This window comes from Capra hircus, chromosome 6 (genome assembly GCF_001704415.2).
Source record: "Capra hircus breed San Clemente chromosome 6, ASM170441v1, whole genome shotgun sequence".
Classification (NCBI taxonomy): domain Eukaryota; kingdom Metazoa; phylum Chordata; class Mammalia; order Artiodactyla; family Bovidae; genus Capra; species Capra hircus.
The window spans coordinates 81,671,057-81,685,214 of record NC_030813.1 but is presented as its reverse complement, the minus strand read 5'-3'; the positions used below and the strand labels follow the sequence as shown (position 1 = coordinate 81,685,214).

Genomic DNA, 14,158 nt, shown 5'->3' with positions numbered 1-14,158 from the left:
AGCTATTAGCAATTGTCCCCTGCTCTTCCCCAGTAGTGTATCAGATATCTTCTGACCTGGGGGGTTCATCTTCTGGTGTCATATCTGTTTGCCTTTTCATACTGTTTGTGGTGTTTTCACAGCAAGAAAACTGAAGCAGTGGCTCAGCTATATATGCTGAGTGTGCTATATATGCGTCAGCAAATATTTAACCCTTTATTTACAGGTCATTTTCTGATATTCTATTTGGATAATCCAAGTAAAGCTTGATTGGCTTCAACCATATATACATATGTATACATATGTATACGTATATGTGTATATATACACATATACAACAAAGCTTTGATCTCCTAGGAACTTACAGTTTGGAGAGAAAATAAGATACAGAAATACTTTCAAAACTGAGTGATGTGACAGGTAGTATATAAATGTACATACCACAAATAACATAGAAGTACCTCTCTGGTATAAAAATATAAAGCAGTAATAACAGACGTGTGTGTGTGTGTGTGTGTGTGTACATGTGCCCATGTGCAGTCATGTCTGACTCTGTGATCCCATGTACTGTAGCCTGTCAGGCTCCTCTGCCCTTGAAATTTTCCAGGCAAGAATACTGGAGTGAGTTGCCATTGCCTCCTCCAGGGGATCTTCCCAACCCAGGGATTGAGCTCATTTCTCCTGCATCTCCTGCATTGTGGGTGGATAGGGCTTCCATAGGGGAAGCCCAAAGTATATGGTGGTTTAACATTTGAAACAATCACATCTTTGTCCATCTAGTCTTCTTTTGGTAAGACAACCAAGCACAACACAATATCTATTTTGCTCTCTATACTTTGTCTCTAACCCCTTTCTCTTTGGACAGTGTCACTTAAAAACATTTTATCTTTTAAAAAATTTTATTCATATCTATTTCAGTTTCACTTCTCTAAATTTTCTTTGACAATAGCACTCCAATTGTTTGATTCATACCTATTTCAGTTTCACTTCTCTAAATTTTCTTTGACAATAGCACTCCAATTGTTTGATAGACTTCCTGAAGTACTGTTGCTGTTGTTTAGTTGTTCAGTCATGTCTGACTCACTGAGATCCCATGAACTGCAGCATGTCAGGCATCCCTGTCCTTCACTATCTCCCAGAGTTTGCTCAAACTCATGTCAATTGAGATGGGGATTCCATCCAACCATAGTCCCCTTTATCACCTGCTTTCAATCTTTCGCAGCATCAGGGTGTTTACTAATGAATCAGCTGTACATATCAGGCAACCAAAATGTTGGAGCTTCAGCTTCAGCATCAGTCCTTCCAGTGATTAGTCAGGACTGATTTCCTTTAGGATGGACTTCTTGTATCTCCTTGTAGTCCAAGGGACTCTCAAGAGTCTTCTCCAACACCACAGTTCAAGTGCATCAGTTCTTCAGAACTTAGCCTTCTTTATGGTCCAACTCTCACATCCATAGATGACTAATGGAAAAAACATAGCTTTGACTATACAGATCTTTGTTGGCATTATAATGTCTCTACTTTTTAATTTGCCTGTCTATGTTTGCCAAAGTTTTTCTTCCAAGGAGCAAGTGTCTTTTAATTTCACGGCTGCAGTCACCATCTACAGTGATTTTGGAGCCCAGAAAAATAAAGTCTGTCACTGTTTCCATTGTTTCCCCATCTATTTGCCATGAAGTGATGGGACCAGAAACCATGATCTTAGTTTTTTGAATGTTGAGTTTTAAGCCAACTTTTTCACGCTCCTCTTTCACTTTCATCAAGAGGCTCTTTAGTTCTTTTTCACTTTCTACTATAAGGGTGCTGTTGTCTGCATATCTGAGATTATTGATTTTTCTCCAGGCACTCTTGATTCTAGCTTGTGCTTCATCCAGCCTGGCATTTCACATGATACACTCTGCATATAAGTTTAATAAGCAGGGTGACAATATACAGCCTTGATGTACTCCTTTCCCAATTTTGAAGCAGTCTGCTATTCCATGTCGAGTTCTAACTTGTTTCTTGACCTGCATACAGATTTCTCAGGAGGCAGGTAAGGTGGTCTGGTATTCCTGTCTCTTTCAGAATTTTCTGAAGTTTGTTGTGCTGCAAATAATATAATCAGTCTGATTTCAGTATTGACCACATGATGATGTCCACATATAGTGTCATCTCTTGTGTTGTTGGAAGAGTGTGTTTGCTGTGACTAGTGTGTTCTCTTGGCATAAATCTATTAGCCTTTGCCCTGCTTCATTTTGTACTCCTAGGCCATGCTTGCCTGTTACTCCAGGTATCTCTTGACTTCCTGCTTTTACATTCCAGTCCCTTATGATGAAAAGGGCTTTTTTTTTTTTTTTTTTTTTTGGTGTGTGTTCTAGAAGATCTTGTAGGTCTTCATATTCAATTAAATGTTCATATTCAGATCTTCATCGCTAGTGGTTGCAGCATAGTGCTTACCCATCAAAAGTATAATGAAAGAAAAAAATACAGTGAAAGCAATGTAGACTGCAATAAAATATTTTATGTATTTACAGTTGTACTTGGAAGGGGAGACCAAGTTGTTTACCTAGTCAATCATTTTGAATTATATCTAGGCGTTTCATAGTTCAATATTTGCTCTGAAGTTTTCTAATATTTTTGTCATACTGGCTTAATCACCTTCAAAACATCCACCATTTCTCCCCTTATTTGTTCTAGGTTAGAGAAAAGACACCTTTGAACCTGAAAACTTGCCTCTAGGTATCCTGTGTATTAACCCTCTTACTCAGTAGCTTTCTTTTTCTCAAGAGGATGTAGATGCAACTAAAAAAATCAAGAGGAATCTGAAAATTCATCAGAGTTATTTGGAACATTTTTTTTTTTAATCTCTGTAAAGCCTCAGTTCCACATTAATAGCTTCTGGTCTTTGATATCCAAACTATTTCATAAAGGAAAATATTGTACAGCATCAGGTTTATAAGCTCAACTTAAAACTGTTTTTCTGTTTTTTTTCATTTGGTTATAAATTCTGGTTTTCATCATATAGCAGAACAACTTTGTTTCTGTTAAAACACATTTTTTTATCCAGCTAGGTGGATATCCTGCCACATACTGTTTACAAAGGAGGACAAAGAACTGTAGGAAAACTAGCCAGTCTTCTCCATTACAAAAGCAAAGGGAAGTGAAATATCAGACCAAGTGAAAATGTATTCCTGATCTTTGTTTTCATACTTTGTTCCTTTAAAGCTCAAGCTCCAGGTCATTGTGACAATGTATGATATCAGTTTATTTTACATGAAGAACCAGGGGACCGAGAAAAAATATTCAGTAGTCATTTTATGCTTTTTATTACTTTTGTGGGCTCCGATATATAATACATACCACATAATATAATTTCTCCTATATTACATTTATTTGTTGTTTTATTTGTTATTAGTCATTCAGCCACGTCCGATTCTTTGTGACCTCACAGATTTTAGCCCAACAGTCTGCTCTGTCCATGGGGAATCTCCAGGCAAGAATACTGGAGTGCGTTGCCATGTCCTACTCCAGAGGATCTTCCCAACCCAGGGATTAAACCCAGGTCTCCCGCATTGCAGGCAAATTCTTTACCGTCTGAACCACCATCATGTTATAATAAATATTATACTACATACTATGTCATGATTGTATTAAATATGCTTCAATTATATACTTTGTGTTAGTGTAACTACTGATATTCTTTGATTAAATATTAAGAATAGAAAAGAGTATGAAAAAAATTAAATTCACTAAATGATCCTAAATTAGCAGCCACCTGATAATGCTTTTCTTTTATATCCTTTGCCTCTTTCTCTTAATCATGCTTTTTTTAGACTCCCTTAATATACTCTCAATTCCCAGGGTATCACTTATAGTAAGTGATTTAACATAAAATGTGGGATGTGTGAGACCACCTTATTCATACAGTTGTATAATTTATATTGAATCATTTCAATTGCAGTGAATTATGAGAATAGAAAATTTAAATGAAGATTTAAAGAAGGACCGATTGCACAGGGTAAGGAAAGCGTTCTTGGTAGAGGACAGTGGTGTGATGTGAACAGCCAGATGTCAGTCATGAAGTAAGTAGGGCCTCTGCTGGTTCCTGTACACTAACTCAAACTCTTACATTTACGTTAAGGAAGCACAGAGGTTTCTGCAATGTAAATATTGGATGAGCTGGATGATACTTTAAGTCTGTTCTCTACGAACCACAGAGCTCAGGTCATATGTTATTAAAGTCTCCATACTCTGGAAAACTAATTTTCATGCAGAGATGATTTGGAGAAGGGTCAAGATTGCTCTTTTAATTTTATTTGAATACAGAGAAGTCTTTTGCTTACCAGTATGAAAGATAGATGAAAATGATGAGGAAAGTAAAGTAGGTGTTGACTTTGAATAAGTCAACTGCAATTATTGAAAATATGTCTATTTACATAGTTACAATTATCAATTACTCAGAAAAACCCAAAAGACTGGGTTGAAGACCAGAAAATTCTTGTTCTGCAATATTCATAAAGAATTGGGACAAAAAAGAACCACACCTTATTTGGAAGATACAGAAAACATTAGAGGCAGTGCTGGGACAGAGGTCAGATTTTTCAACATCCCTAGCCTTGAGAGGGAGAAGGCAATGACACCCAACTCCAGTACTTTTGCCTGAAAATCCCATGGATGGAGAAGCCTGGTGGGCTGCAGTCCATGGGGTCGCTAGAGTCCGGCACGGCTGAGCGACTTCTTTCACTTTCACTTTTCATTTTCATGCACTGGAGAAGGAAATGGCAACCCACTCCAGTGTTCTTGCCTGGAGAATCCCAGGGACGAGGGAGCCTGGTGGGCTGCCGTCTAGTGGGTCGCACAGACTCGACATGACTGAAGCGACTTAGCAGCAGCAGCAGCAGCAGCAGCAGCAGCAGCAGCAGCCTTGAGAACCCCATGAACAGCATGAAAAGGCATAATGATAGGATACTGAAAGAGGAACTCCCCGGGTCATTAGGTGCCCAATATGCTACTGGAGATGAGTGGAGAAATAACTCCAGAAAGAATGAAGGGATGGAGTCAAAGCAAAAACAATATCCAGCTGTGGATATGACTGGTGATAGAAGCAAGGTCTGACGCTGTAAAGAGCAATATTGCATAGGAACTTGGAATGTCAGATCCATGAATCAAGACAAATTGAAAGTGGTCAAACAAGAGATGGCAAGAGTGAATGTCGACATTCTAGGAATCAGCAAACTAAAATGGACTGGAATAGGTGAATTTAACTCAGATGACCATTATATCCACTACTGCGGGCAGGAATCCCTCAGAAGAAATGGAGTAGCCATCATGGTCAACAAAAGAGTCCAAAATGCAGTACTTGGATGCAATCTCAAAAATGACAGAATGATCTCTGTTCATTTCCAAGGCAAACCATTCAATATCACAGTACTCCAAGTCTATGCCCCAACCAGTAACGCTGAAAAAGCTGAAGTTGATCGATTCTATGAAGACCTACAAGACCTTTTAGAACTAACACCCCAAAAAGATGTCCTTTTCATTATAGGGGACTGGAATGCAAAAGTAGGAAGTCAAGAAACACCTGGAGTAACAGGCAAATTTGGTCTTAGAATGTGGAATGAAGCAGGGCAAAGACTAATAGAGTTTTGCCAAGAAAATGCACTGGTCATAGCAAACACCCACTTCCAACAACACAAGAGAAGTCTCTACACATGGACATCACCAGATGGTCAACACCGAAATTGGATTGATTATTTTCTTTGCAGCCAAAGATGGAGAAGCTCTATACAGTCAACAAAAACAAGTCCAGGAGCTGACTGTAACTCAGATCAGAAACTCCTTATTACCAAATTCAGACTCAAATTGAAGAAAGTAGGAAAAACCACTAGACCATACAGGTATGACCTAAATCAAATCCCTTATGATTATACAGTAGAAGTGAGAAATAGATTTAAGGGCCTAGATCTGATAGATAGAGTGTCTGATGAACTATGGAATGAGGTTCATGGCATTGTACAGGAGACAGGGATCAAGACCATCTCCATGGAAAAGAAATGCAAAAAAGCAAAATGGCTGTCTGGGGAGGCCTTGCAAATAGCTATGAAAAGACGAGAAGCCAAAAGCAAAGGAGAAAACGAAAGATATAAGCATCTGAATGCAGAGTTCCAAAGATAGCAAGAAGAGATAAGAAAGCCTTCTTCAATAATCAATGCAAAGAAATAGAGGAAAAGAACAGAATGGGAAAACTAGAGATCACTTCAAGAAAATTAGAGATACCAAGGGAACATTTCAAGTGCAGGCAGCTGTGACCAAGGCCAGGGGCTGCGGATGGGAGGAGCCACCCCGTTCCTGAGGTCAGGAGCAGCGGCCGGGAGGTGCCACACTATGCCCCAGGCCAGGGGCAGCTGCCAGGAGGAACCAGCCCATGTCCAAGGAGTGGTGGCTGCGCAGGCGCAGGAGGGCCTAGAGGAACTGTCCCACTTTGAAAGTAAAGAAGGGGGAGGTGAGGAGATACCTCTCATCCAAAGTAAGGAGCAGCGGCTGCACTTTGCTGGAGCAGCCGTGAAGAGATACCCCACACCCAAGGTAAGAGAAACCCAAGATGGTAGGTGTTGCAAGAGGGCATCAGAGGGCAGACACATTGAAATCATACTCACAGAAAACTAGTCAGTCTAATCACACTAGGACTACAGCCTTGTCTAACTCAATGAAACTAAGCGATCCCCTTGGGGCAACCCAAGACAGGCAGGTCATGGTGGAGAGGTCTGACAGAATGTGGTCCACTGGAGAAGGGAAGGGAAAACCACTTCAGCATTCTTGCCTTGAGAACCCTATGAACAGTATGAAAGGCAAAATGATACAACACTGAAAGAGGAACTCCCCAGGTCAGTAGGTATCCAATACGCTACTGGAGATAGTGGAGAAATAACTCCAGAAAGAATGAAGGGATGGAGTCAAAGCAAAAACAGTATCCAGCTGTGGATGTGATTGGTGATAGAAGCAAGGTCTGATGCTATAAAGAGCAATATTGCATAGGAACCTGGAATATCAGGTTCATGAATCAAGGCAAATTGGAAGTGGTCAACAAGAGATGGCAAGCGTGAACGTCAACATTCTAGGAATCAGTGAACTAAAATGGACTGGAATAGGTGAATTTAACTCAGATGACCATTATATCCACTACTGCGGGCAGGAATCCCTCAGAAGAAATGGAGTAGCCATCATGGTCAACAAAAGAGTCCAAAATGCAGTACTTGGATGCAGTCTCAAAAATGACAGAATGATCTCTTTTCGTTTCCAAGGCAAACCATTCAACATCACGGTAATCCAAGTCTATGCCCCAATCAGTAACGCTGAAAAAGCTGAAGTTGATCGATTCTATGAAGACCTACAAGACCTTTTAGAACTAACACCCCAAAAAGATGTCCTTTTCATTATAGGGGACTGGAATGCAAAAGTAAGAAGTCAAGAAACACCTGGAGTAACAGGCAAATTTGGTCTTAGAATGTGGAATGAAGCAGGGCAAAGACTAATAGAGTTTTGCCAAGAAAATGCACTGGTCATAGCAAACACCCACTTCCAACAACACAAGAGAAGTCTCTACACATGGACATCACCAGATGGTCAATACTGAAATCAGATTGATTATATTCTTTGCAGCCAAAGATGGAGAAGCTCTATACAGTCAACAAAAACAAGACCAGGAGCTAACTGTGGCTCAGATCATGAACTCTTTATTAGCAAATTCAGACTCAAATTGAAGAAAGTAGGAAAAACCACTAGACCATTCAGGTATGACCTAAATCAAATCCCTTATGATTATACAGTAGAAGTGAGAAATAGTTTTAAGGGCCTAGATCTGATAGATAGAGTGCCTAATGAACTATGGAATGAGGTTCGTGACATTGTACAGGAGACAGGGATCAAGACCATCCCCATGGAAAAGAAATGCAAAAAAGCAAAATGACTGTCTGGGGAGGCCTTACAAATAGCTGTGAAAAGAAGAGAAAGAAAAAGCAAAGGAGAAAAGAAAAGATATAAGCATCTGAATGCAGAGTTCCAAAAAATAGCAAGAAGAGATAAGAAAGCCTTCTTCAGCAATCAATGCAAAGAAATAGAGGAAAAGAACAGAATGGGAAAGACTAGAGCTCTCTGCAAGATAATTAGAGATACCAAGGGAACATTTCATGCAAAGATGGGCTCGATAAAGGACAGAAATGGTATGGACCTAATAGAAGCAGAAGATATTAAGAGGTGGCAAGAATACACCGAAGAACTGGACAAAAAATGATCTTCACGACCAAGGTAATCACTATGGTGTGATCACTCATCTAGAGCCAGACATCCTGGAATGTGAAGTCAAGTGGGCCTTAAAAAGCATCACTACCCAAAGCAGTGGAGGTGATGGAATTCCAGTTGAGCTATTTCAAATCCTGAAAGATGATGCTGTGAAAGTGTTGCACTCAATATGCCAGCAAGTTTGGAAAACTCAGCAGTGGCCACAGGAATGGAAAAGGTCAGTTTCCATTCCATTCCCAAAGAAAGGCAATGCCAAAGAATGCTCAAACTACCACAAAATTGCACTCATCTCACATGCTAGTAACTGCTATTCCTAAGTCACTTCAGTCGTGTCTGACTCTGTGTGACCCCATAGACGGCAGCCCATCAGGCTCCCCCGTCCCTGGGATTCTCCAGGCATGAATACTTGAGTGGGTTGCCATTTCCTTCTCCAATGAATGAAAATTAAATGTGAAAGTGAAGTTGCTCAGTTGTGCCAACACTTAGCGACCCCATGGACTGCAGCCTACCAGGCTCCTCCATCCATGGGATTTTCCAGGCAAGAGTACTGGAGTGGGGTGCCATTGCCTTCTCCGCACATGCTAGTAAAGTAATGCTAAAAATTCTCCAAGCCAGGCTTCAGCAATATGTGAACCGTGAGCCTGATGTTCAAGCTGGTTTGAGAAAAGGCAGAGGAACCAGAGATCAAATTGCCAACATCCGCTGGATCGTGGAAAAAGCAAGAGAGTTCCCGAAAAACATCTATTTCTGCTTTATTGACTATGCAAAATCCTTTGACTGTGTGGATCACATAAACTGCGGAAAATTCTGAAAGAGTGGTAATACCAGACCACCTGACCTGCCTCTTGAGAAATCTGTATGCAGGTCAGGAAGAAACAGTTAGAACTGGACATGGTTCAGTTCAGAACAGACTGGTTCCACATAGGAAAAGGAGTCCGTCAAGGCTGTATACTGTCACCCTGCTTATTTAACTTATATGCAGAGTACATCATGAGAAATGCTGGACTGGAAGAAACACAAGCTGGTATCAAGATTGCTGGGAGAAATAACAGTAACCTCAGGTATGCAGATGACACCACCCTTATGGCAGAAGGTGAAGAGGAACTAAAAAGCCTCCTGATGAAAGTGAAAAAGGAGAGTGAAAAAGTTGGCTTAAAGCTCAACATTCAGAAAATGAAGATCACGGCATCCGGTCCCATCACTTCATGGGAAATAGATGGGGAAACAGTGGAAACAGTGTCAGACTTTATTTTTGGAGGCTCCAAAATCACTGCAGATGGTGATTGCAGCCATGGAATTAAAAGACGCTTACTCCTTGGAAGAAAGGTTATGACCAACCTAGACAGCATATTGAAAAGCAGAGACATTACTTTGCCAACAAAGGTCCATCTAGTCAAGGCTATGGTTTTTCCAGTAGTCATGTATGGATGTGACAGTTGGACTGTGAAGAAAGCTGAGCACTGAAGAATTGATGCGTTTGAACTGTGATGTTGGAGAAGACTCTTGAGAGTCCCTTGGACTCAAGGAGATCCAACCAGTCCATTCTGAAGGAGATCAGCCTTTGGATTATTTGGAGCAAATGATGCTAAAGCTGAAACTCCAGTACTTTGGCCACCTCATGCAAAGAGTTGACTCACTGGAAAAGACTCTGATGCTGGGAGGGACTGGGGGCAGGTGATGAAGGGGACGACAGAGGATGAGATGGCTGGATGGCATCTCTGACTTGATGGACGTGAGTCTGAGTGAACTCTGGGAGTTGGTGATGGACAGGGAGGCCTGGCGTGCTGCGATTCATGGGGTCGCAAAGTCGGACACAACTGTGTGACTGAACTGAACTGAACTGAGCAAATATAAATCAGTTAGTGAGGTTTAGACCATTTTCTGTTGGTTTGAATTACAAAGATGGGGGTTGTGAAAGTTATACCTACTTTTTAAATAAAAAGAATTTTCAGGAAATTTAAAATAAGGGAAAAATTAAGTTACATAATGATTTCAGAATCAGAGCTTCACAACAAGCTCTGGTAGCTCTAAATCTAACAAGCACAGACAGTGGGCTAAGATCTGTTGCTAAACTTGCTGCAGGCTACAGGTACTTTATAACGTGTTTATAGCAGGGAATGGGAAAATGGATTCGTCAGGGTGGAATGGTAGCTGGACACACACAGAAGAGGAAGAGAAATATTTACTTTTGCTTCCCTCTTGGGCAAACCTAAGGAACAGTGACTCAAATGATTAGGACCAGAACAGTTTAGGTTTGCCTTTTCTGTGAGACTTAGTTCACAAACACAGCTTTCTTTAATTTGATTAGAAACTTAGATTAAAAATAAAAAAGTAAATGTAAATGTTGGAAGAAAATGTAGGATATGAAACAAAAACTTAAACATTTCAAGTTTCACCTTTTGCTTTTACTCTCAAAGATAACATGATGACTATAATCAGTTCAGTTCAGTTCAGTCGCTCAGTCGTGTCCAACTCCTTCCAGCCCCATGAATCACAGCACACCAGGCCTCCCTGTCCATCACCAACTCCCGGAGTTTACACAAACTCATGTCCATCAGGTCGGTGTTGCCATCCAGCCATCTCATCCTTTGTCCTCCCCTTCTCCTCCTGCCCCCTATCGCTCCCAGCATCAGGGTCTTTTCCAATGAATCAACTCTTCACATGAGGTGGCCAAAATATTGAAGTTTCAGTTTTAGCATCAGTCCTTCCAATGAACAGCCAGAACTGGTCTCCTTTAGGATGGGCTGGTTGGATCTCCTTGCAGTCCAAGGAACTCTCAAGAGTCTTCTCCAATACCACAGTTCAAAAGCATCAATTCCTCCGTGCTCAGCTTTCTTCACAGTCCAACTCTCGCATCTATACATGGCCACTGGAAAAACCACAGCCTTGACTAGACGGACCTTTGTTGGCAAAGTAATGTCTCTGCTTTTGAATATACTGTCTAGGTTGGTCATAAGTTTCCTTCCAAGGAGTAAGCGTCTTTTAATTTCATGGCTGCTATCACTATCTGCAGTGATTCTGGAGCTTCCCAAAAGTAAAGCTTGACACTGTTTCCACTGTTTCCCTATCTATTTCCATGAGAACTATTATATATAACCCTAAATTATGTGATTGAAATTTTCTAAGAGAGTAAAACTTACATGTGCTCACCAAAAATAAATTTTTAAAGGTATGCATTGGAGATCTTGTGAGAGTTACTGTAAAAAATAAAATTTACTATAGAAAGAATGATCTGGAAAGCCCAATGTAGAGCAATGCCACATTTAGAAGATCAGTGGTAGGAGGGCATGTGAGATAACTATTACCCCTGGACAGTTACTGTCTTCAGGGGCAATGGTGCACTTTGCTAGAGCTAAAAGCTAAAGGAACTATGAAAAGAGATTGAGGATGCAGGAGATTTTGCTGATAATTTAAGGTAGTCTAAGAATCACAGTGGTAGGTTTTCAGATGTTCCAGAAGTGAGGGAGATGGGGTCTCTAAAAGGCAGGATGTACATAGTTACAGAGAGAAGACAATTCATGAGTTAAGAGATAAAAATGGTAGGTGAAGTATGGTAATATATAACACAAGACTTAAAATGTAGTAGGCACTCTATAGGGATTTCACAGGTGGCACTGGTGATAAAGAACCTGCCCACCAATGCAGGAGACAAAAGAGACATGGGTTTGATTCCTGAGTCAGGAAGATCCCCTGGAAGAAGGCATGGCAACCCACTCCAGTATTCTTGCCTGGAAAATTTAACGGACAGAGGAGCCTGGCAGGCTGCAGTCCATGGGGCTGCAAAGAATGGGACACAACTAAGCAACTGAGCACACACACATACCCTAAGCAACTGAGTGCGTGCACACACACACACAAACACACACACAACTCACAAACACTCAATAAGAGTCATTTTAACTTTATTATATGGATAAACATAAAAAGTGGTTTCTAACTGAATTTTTTATTCTCATGACAAACTCATAATACATATTAACATGATTTAAAAGACTAGACAAAAATTAATTATTGATATACCTTTCCAAAATTTTTGAATGGTGTAACAGTTGATTCAGTCAATGCCTTGTTTCTAGGCATAGTTTTAAATATCTTAAAGCAAACATACGAAATATGTGACATATTTAAAAGTGCTCAGAAATCTTCATGTGAAGTATTCATCCGAAATACACAATTTGTCAAAACTGGGAATGATTCCATTTAAACTCTAGTTTATATACCTAATATGAATGAGGAAGAGTTTATAAAAAAACACAGACTTACCTACTACTTGTGTGCTTAAATAAATGAAAATCTATCAAGAATATTTAGTTTCTCCTTAAGAATAACACTTGTAATTTCTTTTTGCTTCAGATGAGAGCCGTAAAATGTGGGTAGAACAAACACACATGACATAAATCATCAAAATGAGTTCTCCCAAATGTCATGTTTCTTAACCACAAATTGCTGTAACTGTTTAAACCACATCATAATTTGAGAATTCCTCTTTCTGTACAGGCTCAGTGCCAGATTTGCATGGCAAGCTTGATCACAGGACTGAAGACTCAGTTCTAGTAAACTGTCGCAAATCTGCCTTTTGAAAAGTCAGGATTTATTCCCACCAGGTTTCATCAGCAGATTGATTTTTAAGTTTTTCATGCAGGATAGATTTTGAAAAAAGGGTATTCATTTATTTTTCATACTTATGATATGTTGATGTTTAAGTGATTATTTGTAAGTTCTGTATAAAACACTACAGTCTTCATATTTAAAATGTTTTCTCAAAGTTTATTGAATTAACATAGTTCAAGACATTTATTTCTTATACTTATTTTCTTGACATTTATTTCTCTGTATGTTTACCTATTACTGGCAATGCCATACTTACTGATACATAAACTATTATGTATTTATAGTAACTAGTGTTAATGGTGAATTTAGTACATTTTTGAAAGAAGCTTTAGTACAGTTTTAGTGCATTTAGTATATTTGTAGTAAGAAAAAACCCAAGACAACAAAGAGAAGACTCTACACATGGACATCACCAGATGGTCAATACCAAAATCAGATTGATTATATTATTGGCAGCCAAAGATGGAGAAGCTCTATACAGTCAGCAAAAACAAGACTGGGAGCTGACTATAAATCAGATCATGAACTGCTTATTGCAAAATTCAGACTCAAATGGAAGAAAGTAGGGAAAACCGCTAGACTGGGTATGAGTGAATTAAATCAAATCTCTTACTGTTATACAGTGGAAGTGAGAAATAGATTTAAGGGATTAGATCTGGTAGCCATAGTGCCTGAAGAACTATGAACGGAGGTTCGTAACAATGTACAGGAGGCAGTGATCAAGACCATCCCCAAGAAAAAGAAATGCAAAAGGTGAAAGTGTTGTCTGAAGAGGCCTTACAAATAGCTGTGAAAAGAAAATAAGCTAAAGGCAAAGGAGAAATGGAAAGACATATCCATTTGAATGCAGAGTTCCAAAGAATAGAAAGGACAGGCCTTCCTAGTGATCAATGCAAAGAAACAGGAAAACAATAAAATGAGAAAGGCTAGAGATCTCTTCAAGAAAATCAGAAATACTAAGGGAATATTTCATGCAAAGATGGGCTCAATAAAGGACAGACATGGTATGGACCTAACGGAAGCAGAAGATATTAAGAAGAGATGGCAAGAATACACAGAAGAACTATACAAAAAAAGATATTCATGACCCAGATAACCACGATGGTGTGATCACTCACCTAGAGCCAGACATCCTGGAATATGAAGTCAAATGGGCCCTAGTAAGCATCACTACCAACAAAGCTAGTGGAGGTGATGGAGTTCCAGTTGAGCTATTTCAAATCCTGAAAGATGATGCTATTAAAGTGCTGCAATCAATAGGCCAGCAAATTTGGAAAACTCAGCAGTGGCC

General features: G+C 39.8%; 1 protein-coding gene across 5 annotated transcripts in view; it reads left to right on the top strand.

Moving 5' to 3' along the window:
* The window catches only part of EPHA5 (EPH receptor A5), a 411,524-nt gene that overhangs the window by 168,102 nt on the left and 229,264 nt on the right, over positions 1–14,158 (top strand). The gene's annotated exons all lie outside the window — the stretch shown is intronic.